The 16,215-nt window shown below is 33.1% G+C and overlaps 1 protein-coding gene across 24 annotated transcripts in view; it reads left to right on the forward strand.

Moving 5' to 3' along the window:
* The window catches only part of Sox6 (SRY-box transcription factor 6), a 612,624-nt gene that overhangs the window by 175,354 nt on the left and 421,055 nt on the right, over positions 1-16,215 (forward strand). For 2 of the 24 annotated variants that reach the window (XM_058576972.1, XM_058576997.1), the window contains exon 1: positions 9,275-10,454. The exons of 21 other annotated variants lie outside the window; for them this stretch is intronic. The gene's annotated coding sequence lies outside the window, so the exon portion shown is untranslated. One more of the 24 variants, XM_058576993.1, reaches the window with a different exon arrangement.

A 16,215-nucleotide genomic window follows, 5' to 3' on the forward strand; every position in this document is an offset into this window, starting at 1 on the left:
CACATACTCACACACACACACAAATATATTATCCTAATAACAATAAGGATGTGGGGTAGGGACTGAGTTTAACATTTTTTTTAAAACACTGATTATTGCTGTGCCCACTATGGTAAGAACTATGAAATACAGTTTTCTGATATTCTGTGCAATGAAAAGATATATTCTTATTGAGATATAGTAATAAAAACTTTGGGTCCAGGATTCATTAAGTATCTCCTTAAAATTAGCTGCTTTTGTGTGGAAAAGGGAAGCTAATAAGACAAAAGAGGTTGTAGTTTTGAAATATTTTATTAATGTAGAACTGGTTCACAACAGATCTGTACATAAAAATAAATGGTGAATTCATATAGATAACATTTTAGAATTAGCTTAGTATTTGTATTTTAAAGATTGGAAATCACTGGATAAGATGTGATAGGATTGTTTGTTAATTGGTTTTAAGAGTTTTTCTCCCTTATTAAAACAACAACAAAAATATGATACCAATTTTGAGTAGCTGTCTATCCCACACTATTTAAAATGGAATGAAACAGAAGTTTCTGTTGAAGAACTTTGGGATTTATTTAAATGACCTTGACTTCATTGCTAAAAGCCCCAATTCTTCTTCATCCTTCTTTCTATTCACAACCTTTGCCATGTTTTAAAAACCCCAATTCTTCTTCATCCTTCTTTCTATTCACAGCCTTTGCCATGAAGTTTTGCAGTGCCCTTTCACTCTTGACAGGGCATTCAGACTTACTCCTTGACTTTGGGGGTCAATCATTTGGTTTGCTTTGGCCAATGGGATATTTGCAAATGTGACACGTGTAGAGGTTTGTAAAATCATTTGTACATTTTGGTTCATATTCTTGCTCTTTTCTGACACCACAGAATAACAAGCTTGAGCTATTCTGGTGAAGGAAGAGGCATATGGAATGTAGGAAGTTACCGTATTTGTCCCAGCCAAGGCCATCCTAGATCAGCCAAAAGCCAGCCAATCACGAAATACATTAGTGAGCACAATTAAAACCAGACAAATGCTCATACACAGGAGCTAAATAAATGCTTATTGTTTTAAGCTACTAAGTTTTGGAGTGATAAGACCTTCAGGGTTCTTGTTGCCATAAATATTTGAAACAATTTCAAATAATTTATTTTTTTAAAGATGCATCTAGTCACATGTCACTAATGATCCTGAGTATTTTCTTGCTATTCCATTAACAGATATGTGTTTCACATTGGTTTTAAGAAATTCCTAGAGCTTACCATTCAGAGATTCTTGTGTGAGACTTCAGTAGAATAGATTTTTTTTTTTCCCTGTGGGGAATTCTAGAGCTATTTCCCACCTAGTCTGCATTTTCACCTAATATTTGGCACCTTTTGGGAACAGAATCATGTAGTCCATGAAATGGTAAGGCAGAAAATGCAAGTAGAGCAAGTGATTAAGTATGTATAGTAGGAAAAAGATAACCATGGTCATATGCCATATAGTGACATTTTGGTCAATGATAGACTACATGTATGGTGATGGTACTATAAGATTATTTCACCTAGTGATGACATGTCTGTCTTCATTTGTGTGAGTACAGTCTATGATGTTTATACAACAAAAGTCCATATCCCTGTCATTATATAATACATGACTGCATATCCTTTGTCAACAGCACCTTTTGACTAGGGAGAAGTAGTCTTGAGCGAAGTCAGCAAAATCGTGAAAATGAGGCTCATAAAAGCAAAACCCAGTTTACCTTTGGACTATTTAGAGACAACATGGTGTACAAGTGCTGTGAATAAAGACAGAGCTTTCAAGATTTAACTCTATTCTACAAACCCAACTTATTAAAAAATGAGAAAGCTTAGATAAAAAGAGGCAAAGAGGTGCATGGTTCTTTAATTTGCTCTTTGTGTTTTGAAATCAGAAGACTGTTCTAATTTCAGGTTATATAGATAGAGTAAGCTATTTCATTTATTTATTTTTTTAATTTTGTGGTAGAAATACGTCTGCATTTTTTTTTTTTTAGTGATTATATTAAAAGTAGCTGGGCTGGGGATGTGGCTCAAGCGGTAGCGCGATCGCCTGGCATGCGTGCGGCCCTGGGTTCGATCCTTAGCACCACATACAAACAAAGATGTTGTGTCCGCTGAAAACTGAAAAATAAATATTGAAAAATTCTCTCTCTCTCTCTCTCTTAAAAAGAAAAAAAGTAGCTGGGGCAGAACATTACTGAACATATCTTACCAGTTATGGCCTCCCATTCATCTGGAGCTGTACTTGGAGAAAGGATGTTGGATGAGAGACCTATACTTGCTTAATTCATCCTATTACTTGGAAGGGTCCTTATTATTTTGCATAGCAGTGTGGTCACCTGGCGGTAGGTCATTAGCATTTTAGTCTCTTTTTCTCACAACAATGCACAACATGTTAATTAGAGGATTCTGAAAGCTAAGTAACCTGTTTTAAAATCAGACATTTTAATTTGCAGCTTTAATGGCTGTTTTTATAATAACTGGCTTTATTGGGGGTAAAAGCACTTCTCATGTTCTACTAGCAAAGCAGAGTATAACAGAAGCTGACAAAATTAAAAACCTCATAATGCGACCTTTGCCTGGGATAAAAGGTTGTTTCATAACAATTTCCTTTTGTTCTTTGTTTAAGCCATTACTCTAAAAGGAGCCTCCGATTAATCTAAGTAAATGCATCATTACAGTACTAATCCATGTCCTTCTGTCAGTGTCTGTTTTAATTAAATAAGAAATGCTAGCAGAAAGATATCACGCACAAAGCTGTGATTGGAGAAAGAAGCACTGGTTGATCAAGGAAAAGATTAAAAAGAGCTTTGCTGTTTTGTCCATTTGCATTACTCCAGATGCCACAGTGTTTCAGGGTGAAAAGAAAACTTACAAAAGAGTTTAACACGTTTCACTCTTATAGATTTAAAATAATGGGATTTTCCAATGAAATTCTAATTATCCAATTTATCACATGTTAGACATTCCAAAGCAAGAAGCAGAACAGCTCAGGGTGTGTCTTTTAAACCTTTCATGCAGTATTGTGTTCTATTTGTGAAAACATACCTGCCAAATATGCATTTTTCTTCTTATTTTAGGTGAAATTGACTGTGATACCTGCTTATAGACATATAGTATAAGTTTTTTTTTTAATTTTTAACAAATATCTTGTGACTTTTAACTTAGTTTTTTTCTATTTTTTTAAAAACCATTTTCCATTGATAATATGGTAAGAATTTAGGTGCTTAAGTGGTTTGTTAACAATGAAAAGTATGCTTGATGAATGCTTATAAAATAAATATTGTTACATTGATACACAGAAACTCTGCTTAGCCGTAGATTTGCAGAATTCCTGAGGTGAGGGCTCTCTCCATATACAGGCCATTATTTGATGTAATGAAAAGAGAAAGTGTGCAACAGTGAGATTGTTAATTAATTTAGCCTAACAAGATGAAGATAAATGAAGCAAAGCACAGATTGAATGAAGCAAGAGGTCTTATTTACAATTTAATACATTTTTATATAATGCAGATTTCATTGGTAAAAACCAAACAGACCCTCACCCCAAATACTGGCTAACAAAAAGGTATGCCCCCACCTTATAGTCCAACTCTAAAATCCTGGCTGACTTTACTGAAAACATGTATTGTGGCTCCATACAGAAGACACTTTTACAATGTGTAAACAGTGCTTTTCTACTGCTAAGAATTCTACACTAGTTAACCTTTAACTTCAGTATTTTATTATTCTAGCTATAGACTGGGGATGACCATAAGAATAATTATCTGGAAACCTTTGGGTTTCTTGTTCTCCAGGTTATCCTGAGACATATTGCTTCAGTTATTTAATAATCATTTTATTTTAATCAGCTTTCACCAAAGGAAAGAAGCTCAAAAAATGGGAAAAGACAACAGAGAGAGAGAGAGAGAGAGAGAGAGAGAGAGAGAGAGAGAGAGAACCAGCGAGACAGAGACACACACAGAAGCTGTGTGCCTCTTTACATGTGCTTGAATCTGTAGCAATTGTACAGAATTCTTAAATTAGCATTATTTTTTAAAGTCTCCCTTTCAGAGATTAATGAGCTTTATCCAGTATTTGACCTTTTATCATTCCTGCTTTCTGCTCAGAAGTACTTCCTTCCTTCCTACTGTAGCTAGAAAAGACTGTCTCTTATCTTATGTTACTGTAGGCAGTGGTAACAGGGCTCTCTACAAATGGTGTTATTATGGTCACTATGTTTTTATCTCAGGGGTCACGAACAAATCCATGCAACTGCTTCTAAGAATTTCAATAAATAGGACTTTTTATCCAGACAATCGCCTTTTATGTTACTTTTAAACAAAACTACTAGTCCATCAAGAGTTTCAAAAGAAAACAATTCTACAGAGTGCCGGTATGGCCGCACAGACCAATCATCATGGCACCCATTCTCTAGTCCTTTATTTTTCAAGTCCACAACAATAGGTTGTTGATTCAATGGACAAGACCAGAACAATTAAGTTCTCTGTTTAGCAGCAGTGCAGCATTTTAATGCCCTTCTCTAATAATGGTCTCATTATTGTTATTCTAAGACTGGGCCTCAGGAGGAGGAATATTTGCTGGAGGTACGTCATTATTTTGCAAATTTCGATTAGCTCATCATGTTGTCTGTAGTGTGAAAATCGTAGCTAATTAGGGCAGCCAGTTAGACTACCAGCTTTTGAGCTTATGAGTTAAAAGGTAGCATACTTGATAGGCCAGTGATGTGAAAAAGGTGGTAAAAAGGAGGATTAGAGCAGTTGCCTTAGTAACTCCAACTTCCATCTGTGAGGGAACAATGGACTTGTGTTTCTCCCCCACCTTGGTGTAAAAATTGGTTTTGTTTTGAAAGGACAGGGTTCTTTTTATGACAATCTGGAATTCAGCCCAACCGGGTGTAGTTTTTAGTTTAGGAGAGACCATTGGGGATAGGAAAGATGAAAGGTCATGGTGAGCTTCAAGGACATGAAAGGTTGTTGTCTCATGTAACAATGGTAGATTGTTTTTTCTAATATTTCTAGCCAGCCCCTAAGTCAGGTGATGGAACAAATACCTACAGTTTAGTCAGGTGAAACAGGAGGGGGTTGGGGGAGGAAAGGAGAAAAATGGGGTAAGAGAGAGTTTGTGCTGTGCTAAAAAAAAAAAGTTACTCCAATTTGCTTTTATTAAACAAAATGATATTTCTTTGTCACTGTCTCTGAGATTCCAGTGTGCTTTGGATGGTTTGCCTCTGTGGGCCATCACATCTCTGGGAAGCTCTCCAATGTGTTAGGGAATGTGATTTAAGCTTTCTTTCTGAACTCCCAGGAGGACTTGTGATGTGATACTTAACAATAAATTTAGTTGTTGTAGCTTTCTCACATTATTGGTGCTCTTAAAAGGTTTTCCTTCAAATGCACACTGAATAAAATGAATGATAAATATGAAAGAAATTTGTTTCACCACTCTACAGGGTTTTATCATAAATTCTATGACTTTCATCACAGAAAGTTTACAGGAAACTGTTTAGATGTTGCTGCAAAGCAACACAAATTTTTTCTCTACGTACATAAGAAAATGCCACAATTTTAAGAGCTCTTGGGTTTTGGTATATGGAGGAGGTGATAGAAAAGGATTGAATGCAGTGCTATTTCTTTAAAATCCTCAAAACCAAATCACCCTGCCTTGGTTTAAAATACTTTTTATTTCACCAAAATGAGTGACTTTTCTTTTCCTTCCATATCAATATTAAAACACTTGGTTGTGGTGGTTATTGTTAGGGTGTGAGTGTATGTGTATATGTGTGTGTGTGTATGTGCACACACACACAGGCATTTTAAGTGCCAGAAGCAGTATAGGAACAAATATACAGTTTAGGAACAAATATTTTTGTAACAAAAGTACCTGCTTTAGATGATTTATGAAACCTTCATGTTTTTTCTTCTTTATTGTCCCAAAACAATCCATGTGTGATTGAAACTGGACTTGGTCCAGAGGTTTGGGGAGATTTTCAAATTCTTTCTTAATCCTGAGTCTTTGTTTTTTTCCTTTTTTTTCCAGCCAACCATCCTTATTGCTGTAACCTTTATGCTTTTAAGAAGGTGTATTCCTTTAATTTATTGTAGACACTTTATAGACTTGACATGATACTATCAAGCAACTTGAGAACTTAAGGATTTTTAGTGATCACCTTGTCAAATTCTTATATTTGAAAAATAAGAAAAGTGAGATTGGATTGAAGTGACTTGCCCAAGGTAACTCATCTAGTTAGAAGTAGAGAAATGGCTTTCATTTGCCGTACTGTTTAAATGTAAGAACCTGAGACCCTCATCATTATACAAAATACATGTATGAAGATGTGAATTTGGTATCAACATACCTTATATATAATCAGAGATATGATAAATTATTATATAATGGTGTATTAAGAATTGTAATGCAAAGTAAATAAATAAATAAATAAAAATTTAAAAAAAGAACCTGAAATCAAAGGAAGAATGAAAAAGCATTATAGGAACATGTTTGACTTGTTTACTGGTCGTTTTAGTGGTTGAGGTGAGGTGGAATAAAGCTAATATCTGGTAGTGGTGGTGGGGGTTGGGATTCACATAAGATTTTTTTTTTGTTAACTATTAAACCTTCATTTTAAATAAATGGAGTTTTTAATTTTATTTTTCTCCCTGTCAAAAACAAAACAAACACCATACCTCCTCCCTAGCATAAATAGGGAGAGATGCACCCTGAAGTATTAGCATAGGATCCAAAATCTGCAAAAATTTCTTGATTCAGGTATTATATGAGATATTTTCATATGTATTACTGAAATTGACCATTTAAAAACTTATTTCCAGTGAGGTAAATTAGTTAACTTCTGTTTCTTAGTTTTTGTATCTGTAGAAAGGGACCTGATGTTATTTAATTTGTATGTAGAAAGGGACCTGATAAGATATAAAAATTGATATATGATTGAATGAAGTGGTATCTTTTGAATATTATTTAAATGAAGAATATTTTAAGACTTTGTGTTTGTACTTTATTCAAACATTGATATTCAAAACAAATATGGACCATAAAACTTAGATCAATATAAATGCTGTGGTTTATTTTTGAAATCTTTAAGAAAATTTATTTAGAAACTTTACATTATGTTTAAATATAAAGGAGGAAATAAAATAATCTATAAATTTCACTTTATTATTTCATTCTAAAGAGATTTACTCCTTTGGAACATTTTGATATATTTCTGCCTTTTTATTTATATGTGTGTGTGAGAAGAAAGATTATGTGCAACTTATTTACTAACCTTTTTCCTGTCCTGAGAGCAGTGCCAGGCTCATAGTAGATACTTGAAAAATAGTTGATGAGTATATAAAAAAAATTTGTGAAGTTGGGTCATGCTACTTTGGTATTTAAAATTTTTGGTGTTTAAAAATTGTTTTATTGGTTTTTCTTATGTTAATAGCCTTTGAGAACATTTTAAACCATTACATCATGTACCGTCATATGCATGTATCACAGTTTGTATTACAATTAAATTGTTGACTTAAATTTATTTTTTAAAATAGAAAAATTTTAAGATTGATGAAAGAAAGTCCTCTTGATTGTGGTATCCCACAAAACCCCATCGTAATTTCCTCCAAGTCTTTGTTTAAATATATTCTTAGTAAGGTCTATTATTTTAGTCAGCTTTTTTACTGCTTTGACCAAAAGATCCAATGATAACAATTTTAAAAGAGGAAAAGTTGATTTGGGGTTCATGGTTTCAGAGGTCTCAGTCCATATACAACCAACTCCATTGCTCTGGGTCTGAGATCAGACAGAATATCAGATAGGAGGGTGTGATGGAGGAAATCAGCTCAGGACATGGCACCAGGAGGCAGAGAGAGAAAACAGCTCCACTCTCCAGGGACAAAATATGTACCATAAAGTCATATCCCCAATAACCCACTTCCTCCAGCTACATACTACCTGCCTACATTTATCACTTACTTAATCCCTATAAGGTGATTAATGCACTGATTATGTTAAGACTCTCATAACAATCATTTCACCTCTATACTTTCTTGAATTGTCTCACACATTAATTTTGGGAGACACCTAAGTTTTAAACCATAACATCTACTTTGGCTACCCTATTTCAAATAGCAAACTTTCAAACATTCCTGATCTTTCTAAATGCTGTTCTCTTTGTTTCCATAGTCTTTATCAACTTTTAACATGATGTATAATAGGTGTACTTTTAAATTTATTGAATTTCTTTCCCTTTTGAATATAAACTGTATGGACTGGGGTTGTGGCTCAGTGGCAGAGCACTTGCCTAGCATATGTGAGACACTGAGTTTGATATTCAGCACCACATAAAAATAAGTAAATAAAATAAAGGTATTGTGTCCATCTACAACTTAACAAAAAAATACAAAACTCTATGATAACAGGGAATATTTGACTATTTTGGTCATTTGTATTCTATAATGTCTTGAATAATACCTAGAAATAGTAACTTCTCAACAATAGTTATTAAACAATTTTATTGAAGTTTAGAAAGAATAGAAGTATCTTTTTTAAGTCAAAAAAGTCCCTTTTTTCACATGAGCAACTCTTGTCAACTGATTTGCACATTTGGTTGAGGACTTGCATTTTCTCAGCTTTAATATGTTAAATTAAATCAGCACTTGAATGAATCTTGGGCCAGTGTTGGGAATAAATGTCAAGCAACAAAAGCCCCAAGCCTTTGTCATTTGAAGTCATGTTGAACTCTAGTTTTAGGTAGATGGTACTAAATGAAAAAAAAAAAAAAATATATATATATATAATATAGATCATAAATCTAACAAGTGGTAGACAGGGCATGAGAAATTCAGGTCTTCTAATTCAGTACTATTTGTTTGTTTATTTTCTTTTAGTTTCTTTAAACTTTTCTCCAGGTTAAATAATTATCTTTTTGTTGAATTTTCTTAATAGATTTCATAAAAATAAGAACAAATTATTATTATGAAAAAATTTACCTTATTTTACCTATTATAGTTTTACAGTTATCAAGGAATTACCTTTAGCTTTTCATGATAGTTCTTTTTTTTCTATAGTCATTATCTTTTCTTTCATTCTGACTATGAACATGGACTATAAAAGCAATTTGTGAAGCTGTTACTGGCACCTGACAAAACCATTTGCTATTATGTCTGTCTTTTGGCCTTTTAGCTAGAGGTTCATTTCACATCTCTGAAGGTGATTATGCAAGCCTGTTCATCGTAGCAGATACAGAGCAGGTTGGTAAGTGTCAACTAGGCTGGGAACAGCCTTATAAGTAAGTTTATACAGCAGATAAATGTATTAGCTAAAAAGTTGAACAATGGACACCAAAAAGTATATAAGAAGAGAGTCATGTCACAGGAGATTAAAATGTTCATTTAAAGAAGGAAAACAAAAACAAAAACAAAAACAAAACCCCAACAACCTTAGGCCTACAGATTTAGGTCACAGTATAAGTGTAGACACCAAGTAGACTTAAAAGACAGATTCCAGTTTCTGAGTGCTCTGCACGTGGAAGATTACCAAGGCCACAGAAGGTCATGATCTTAAGTGAACCAATGTCTTTAGATTCAGAAAAACTAGGTGGAATCTTAGTTACTGAAATCAAGGAAAAATGTCAAGGTCAAACTAGGAACAAGAGTAAATAATTTCATTCTGAGACCCAAGGGATTGTGTTGGAGTCTCTCTGATATGAGATCAGAAATATCCTACAGCAGTGTCTCTCAAACTTTTGAAGTACATAAGAATCACTTGGGTGCTTAGGATTTCTTGGGTGGTGCCCAGGTGTCTATATTTTTTCATGAGCATCACAAATTATTCTAATGCAAATGTTTACATTTGGAGAATATTCCCCTAAATCCTGAGATGGCACTTATTGTAGGATAAGGGACCTTAGTGGCTACATCTGTTGAGAGAGGTGGCATTTAGAATTGGAAAGTCAGACCTTTCTCCTAAGAAAAATGTATCTCATGTCCAAAGTTGAGTTGTGTTTATCTTACATATAAGAAGGCAGTAAATGTGGGTTTGTATTTCTTGGACTGGGATGTTGTAAGGTTTTTCTCTTCATGTATCTTGATTCCCCTTTATAACCTGAGTGTTTTTGTAATACTTAACAAAGGTTTATATATTTTTTTTATGGTTAAAAAAGTAAGACTAATTGTTCTTTTGTGATTCATCTAAACTGCACTTCATTTTTACTTTCTATTTGTTATCTGCATTGTTAATCTCCTTTTTTCCTTCCCCCTTCATAAATTGATTAGTCTGAGTTGGCAAACTGTTGTAATGCTAAGGGTTAACCAGAAGAGAATTACAAATGAACTATCTAGAAAGTTGATTATTAATCCAGCTAGGGAAGAAATATCCTTTTACTTAGCAAGAATGAGTATCCGAAGAGCTGATAATATTGTTCAGGCAGTGGGGTGGAATGGCAGAGCTTGGTAAGTAAAACAAAACTTGGAATTAATCTTTTATATTCATTTTAAAAATGAGTTAGAATGTTGCTTTGTTTAGACAATTAAGCATAATATGAATTTACAAGCTAGTGCAAACCTAAAAAGTTCTAAATGTGTTTGTTAATGAGATTCCCATGTAGGCTATCGGTAGAAATTAACTGAAAAGTATTTACATAAGCAGATAAATATATTTAATTTTGAATATTTATAAAAATATATGATTAGATTTGTGATTAAGAACAAGGAAGTGGGCATGGAGGAATGATTACTAGAACAATCTAAGTTCAAACCTTGAGTAATATAAACTGAAGAATCTTGAGTGACAAACTGTTTCTTTTTTTTCCCCTGTAAGAGCAAATTCTGAGTTCTTTTTGTTATTAAAATATAATTTAAAGTATAATATTCACATAGATTCAGTGAGATATTTTTCAGACTTGTAGGTAACAAAAACTGTCATAAGTTCTGATATTTTCGGGGTCCCAGGACTCATTTCATCGTTATATTTAATTTAAAGACCTTTCTAAAGACAGCTTTTATTGTATTTGTGAATAGGAAGGAAAGAGAAATGAGAGGATCTGTGCTATTTGTACAAAGAAAATTAAGTGAAAAGATATGATTTTAATAATGTTCTTCCACCAAAGACTGTTCTTCCTGTTGTAGCAGAAATTTTGATGTCAATATTCAATTCTGTAAGATTGAAGTTTTGCATGGATTACTTGATATTACAAAAATGAGCCTTTGAAACACAGTATGGACCATAATTAATATTACTGAAGCTTCATGTAATTAAGTCATTTGAATGTAGCATTGTTATTCTTAGAAGTTAGTGAACATATAAAACTTGTTTTAAATTGCAATAGTGCATGAATAAATATAGAATTCTTACTTTTTCTTTAAATGTATATCTTTAGTGACAATAAAAGACCTCAAATTAACATTTTGTTACTTAATGCTGAAGTGAGCAAAGAATATCACTTTCAAAAACTATAAATTCAGTGTTAGAAATATGTTATAAGCATGCATCTATTTGTGTGTATACATATATATGTGTGTATAGTATATGTATAAATAGAAAATACATGTTCAGAATGACAGAGTACCATGTGTCCCTACATGCTCAGTTCTTGTTTAGTTATAGTGGTCTAGTCTGTGTTTAGTACTAGGAGGAATAGTAGAGTATAGTAAATGAAATAAGAAAAATAATAGTTAAAATTTATGAAGCTCTTAGAAGCTAAATGCTATGTTTTTATCTCATTTAATCCTCATATTAACTCTGTGGTTGTTGGAAACCTGTGAAGATTAGAGTGTATGCTAAAACAAAAAATAAGCTAATTAAAGAGCTCCTAACATCTGACATTCAAAGCCTAGAGAATAAAGGCTCAGTAACTAAAATATGTAAAGGGGAATATTTGAGATGATATACTTTTCCCAAAATTGAGATGATTTAATATAAAAAGTGGAAGAAATGAACCAGTGAATTATTAGCATTTAATTCTTTAAAATTATTTTGTTATTTAAATTTTAGTCACATAAATGTGTTAAAATGTATAAAGAATAGTATAATAAATACCTATGTATTTATAAAAAATAAAACATTACCAATAAAACTGAAGCCTTTCTAAATTTTATATTCTCCTCGATTCATGGCAGAGGTAATCACTCTCTTGAAAATTGGTGCTTTTTCCCCCTTATGCTTTTCTTTCTGTCTGGGCTTAAATTCCCTATTCATTGTCTAGTAGGAACCCTCCCTACACTATCATCTTGAGGTCCAAGAAAGACCTATTATGCTTTAATTAAAACAAAACAACAACAAATTCTTAGCATAAAAGGCCTTTGCTCTGCAAAATTGGGCCCCTGCATTACCAGCAGCAGCTCTTACTTTTCTTCCTGATCCAGCTACTGTAGTGGTTTCATATCAGTTTCCTGGACTCTCCAAGTTCCTTCTTACCCCAAGGTCTTCATATAATGCTTTCATCTCAATTAGAATGCACCTTTCTCCACTCTTCAGCAGGATGGTATCCATTTTTCTTTCAGGTCCCTGCTTCAATGTCATTTCTTTAGAAAAACCTTCATTGATCCATCCAATTCAAATTTTTTCAGCTTGCAAAAATTTTTCTTCTCACTTTTTAATTTATTCAATAAGCAATATTGTAATTTTAAACTATGTATTTATCTATGTGATTGTTATTTAATGTCTGTCCTTCACTTTGGACTGGCCTCTTTTGTTCTTGGATGTTTTCCTGGCATGTAGCACAAATGATCTTGCACATTACAGGCATTCAATAAATATTTATTGTTGTTATTAGGGAGAATAATGTAATGAATAAGAAAGGAGAAAAAAGGGGGACAAAGAGGAAGAAACAATGTCTATAAAAATGTAGTTCATTATTTCTTTTGTATATACTTTTTAGATAAAATTATGCAATTTGATGCTGGTTAAGATTGGGCATGAAGGAGGTGTTAGGGACCTTTTTGAATCTTACCATCTAGCTATAGAGCACTTTACAGTTCTTCATTGCTGTTTCTTGTTTTTCAGTGTAATCTTACTTTTGTGTGCCATCATTTTTGGGAAATCTACATTTCTGGACATAGGAACTGAGCTTTCAAATTACAGATTTATAGAGCAGCTCCAATGGCTATAATTCTATTGTGGAAACATGATAATGTACTCTGAAAAATTAAGACTCAGTTGAGAAAATATACCTGGTATTTTTTCAGAGAAAATCCATAGGCCAGTTGTAAGAGTTTTATGATAGATAACTAACTAAAATATTCATAGTAGTGACAGTTGCTATAATATTGCTATACAACTTGAATTTTTTTCGAGACTATAGAAAAGGTTATTAAAAAAGGAAAAAGAAAATGAAGTCAGTCTGAGAGGAGGACTGGGGTTTATGAAATGTCAGAATATACTTATGTTGTATTTTATGTAAATCTTTGCTGGCATTTGTAATTAAAGTCCAAAGCTAAGAGGTTATGCTGATTTTTTTTTTTTTTTTTGTGTGTGTGTGTGTGGTAGTGGTGTAGTGAGGAAAGAAATTTTAAAAAAAAGAGTATGATAAAGAGAATTTAGTTAAAATATCTTGATGTTAAAAAGAGAGGATTTGTAGAGTATTTCATTTACAGTCATAGATGAAGGTACCATTATTGCCAATAATATTATATCTTTTATTTTCATTATACTTTGTGCTTTTAAATGAAGTTTCTATATATTATAGTCACACTGAGATAATTAAAGCATGACTTTTACTATCTTTGTTTCACAGATAGGAATGTTGGGACAGAAATCAGATAGAGCTGGGATTAAAACATTTTTTTCTTAATTCCTAAGCATAGCTAGGAACAGGCCAAATAAATATTAATATCACTCCCACCTCCCCAAACAGGTTGAAATTGGACTTCATTTTTAGATTCTCCACATCATTATCCAAAGTACATGTATGAAGACACGAACTGGTGTCAATATACTTTATATATAACCAGAGATATGAAAAATTGTGCTCTATATGTGTAATAAAAATTGTAATTCATTCAACATGTTTTATTGATTTAAAAAAAAATCAATTAAAAAGAGACCAAGGTGGATTAGACATACATCCTTTCTAGGTTGTCTAGACTTGAAAGTTTTATTATTCCTAATTTCCTAAAGGTGCGAAGTAGTTAACAATTTCCAACAAACAGAATTGATATGCCTAAATTCAGATAGCTAATGGAGACACATTGCTAAGCCTATTATATTTAAGGATTATTCAATGAATTATAATAGACTAAATCCTTACCTGATATCTTGGGCTTCTAAATAAGGAGAAATAGGTGTGAGTTTAAAAAATGAAAGAACATAATTTGGAGTAAATGAACTATAGCTCAAATGAAACCATGTGATAAAGCAGAGAGTACAAGCCCCTTGGATACAAACTTAAGTCACGTGAGCTAAGGGAAAGTTCCTATTTAAAAGAATTTTAAAAATAAATGGCAGTGAGGGCTGAGGGTGTGGCTTAGTGTAGAGCACTTGCCTGGCACGTATGAGGAACTGGGTTCAATCCTCAGCACCACATAAAAATAAAAATAAAGGTATTGTGTCCATCTACAACTAAAAAAAAATTAAAAAAATAAATAAATGGCAGTGAACAATGTTTGTGTCACATATAACATGCTTGCAAGCAAGTGGAGGTATATTTTTTTTGAAGACAAATGTCAGGAGGTATACTGATTACTTAAGAAGGCTGTTGTGCATTACGATAGAAGCCAAATCTTATATATTTCAGTTGGACAAATAACTTGGTTGTGGTAAAATTCAGTTTCTTACACTTTCCTGGGATACTTGGCAAAAGCTTCCTTTAAGTTTAAGATCAAGGCATGTTTATTCTGAAACACAGGTCTTAAGAGTAGCTGATTCTATCCCAGGATGGATACAGTTCTGCCACAGGGAAAGGACGATATACTGTGGAGGTCTAGACCCCAGCTATCAGGTAAAAATCGCAGGAAGCCAGAGTTATTGACAAGCTGAAGAAAGACTTTTATATAAATTTTGGTTATTAAAAATGGAATGACTTCATTTGTGAGGTAGAAAAGGCCTTGTCAATAGTGAAAACAATGGGAAAATATTAAAATGTTGAGTTATACCAAGTTATTTCAATATTAAATTTTATAAGAATATGTTTTATGAGTCACCTGGCTAAGACAGGGAAATAACTCAACATGTTAAAGGACAAAGATAGATTCTTCTATTATGTGAACTTCATGAATAATGAACTTCATGAAGTCCAGTTTTACTGTCTGGATTATTCAAGCATTTGAAATTATTTATTTATTTTTAAATTAAAAATAATTTAATTTGTTATATATGACAACAGAATGAATTACGATTCATATTACACATATAGAGCACAGTTTTTCATCTCTGGTTGTACATAAAGTAGAGTCACATCCTTCATGTCTTCATACATGTACTTAAGGTAATGATGACCATTGCATTCCACCGTCTTTCCTACCCTATGCCTCCTCCCTTCCCCTCCTTCCCCTTTTCCCCTTTGCCCTATCTAGAGTTCATTTAATCCTCCCACTCCCCCTGCCCCTCCAACACCCCTCCCCCTTCACATATTAGAAACAGCATCCTTAAGCCAGAGAAATCATTTGGCATTTAGTTTTTTGGGATTGACTAATTTCACTTAGCATTATATTCTCCAGCTCTATCCATGATTTTATTCTTTTTTAATGCTGAATAATATTCCATTGTGTATATATACCACATTTCTTTATCCGTTCATCTACTGAAGGGCATCTAGGTTTGTTCCACAGTTTAGCTGTTGTGAATTGTGCTACTATAAACATTGATGTGGCTGTGTCCCTGTAGTATGCTGTTTTTAAGTCCCAATTTTTAAGTCCTTTGGGTATAGACCGAGGAGTAGGATAGCTGGGTCAAATGGTGGTTCAATTCCCAGTTTTCCAAAGATTCTCCATACTGCTTTCCATAATGGCTGCACCAATTTGCAATCCCACCAGCAATGTATGAGTATGCCTTTTTCCCCACATCCTCACTAACACTTATTATTGTTTGTATTATTAATAGCTGCCATTCTGACTGGAATGAGATGAAATCTTAGAGTAGTTTTGATTTGCATTTCTCTAATTGCTACAGATGTTGAACATTTTTTTCATATATTTGTTGATTGATTGTATATCTTCTGAGAAGTGTCTGTTCAGTTCCTTGGCCTATTTATTTATTGGGTTATTTGTTTTTTTGGTG

The sequence above is a fragment of the Marmota monax genome, unplaced genomic scaffold (assembly GCF_021218885.2).
Source record: "Marmota monax isolate L192 unplaced genomic scaffold, Marmota_monax_Labrador192_F-V1.1 WCK01_AAM20220418_F8-fsc00061, whole genome shotgun sequence".
Classification (NCBI taxonomy): domain Eukaryota; kingdom Metazoa; phylum Chordata; class Mammalia; order Rodentia; family Sciuridae; genus Marmota; species Marmota monax.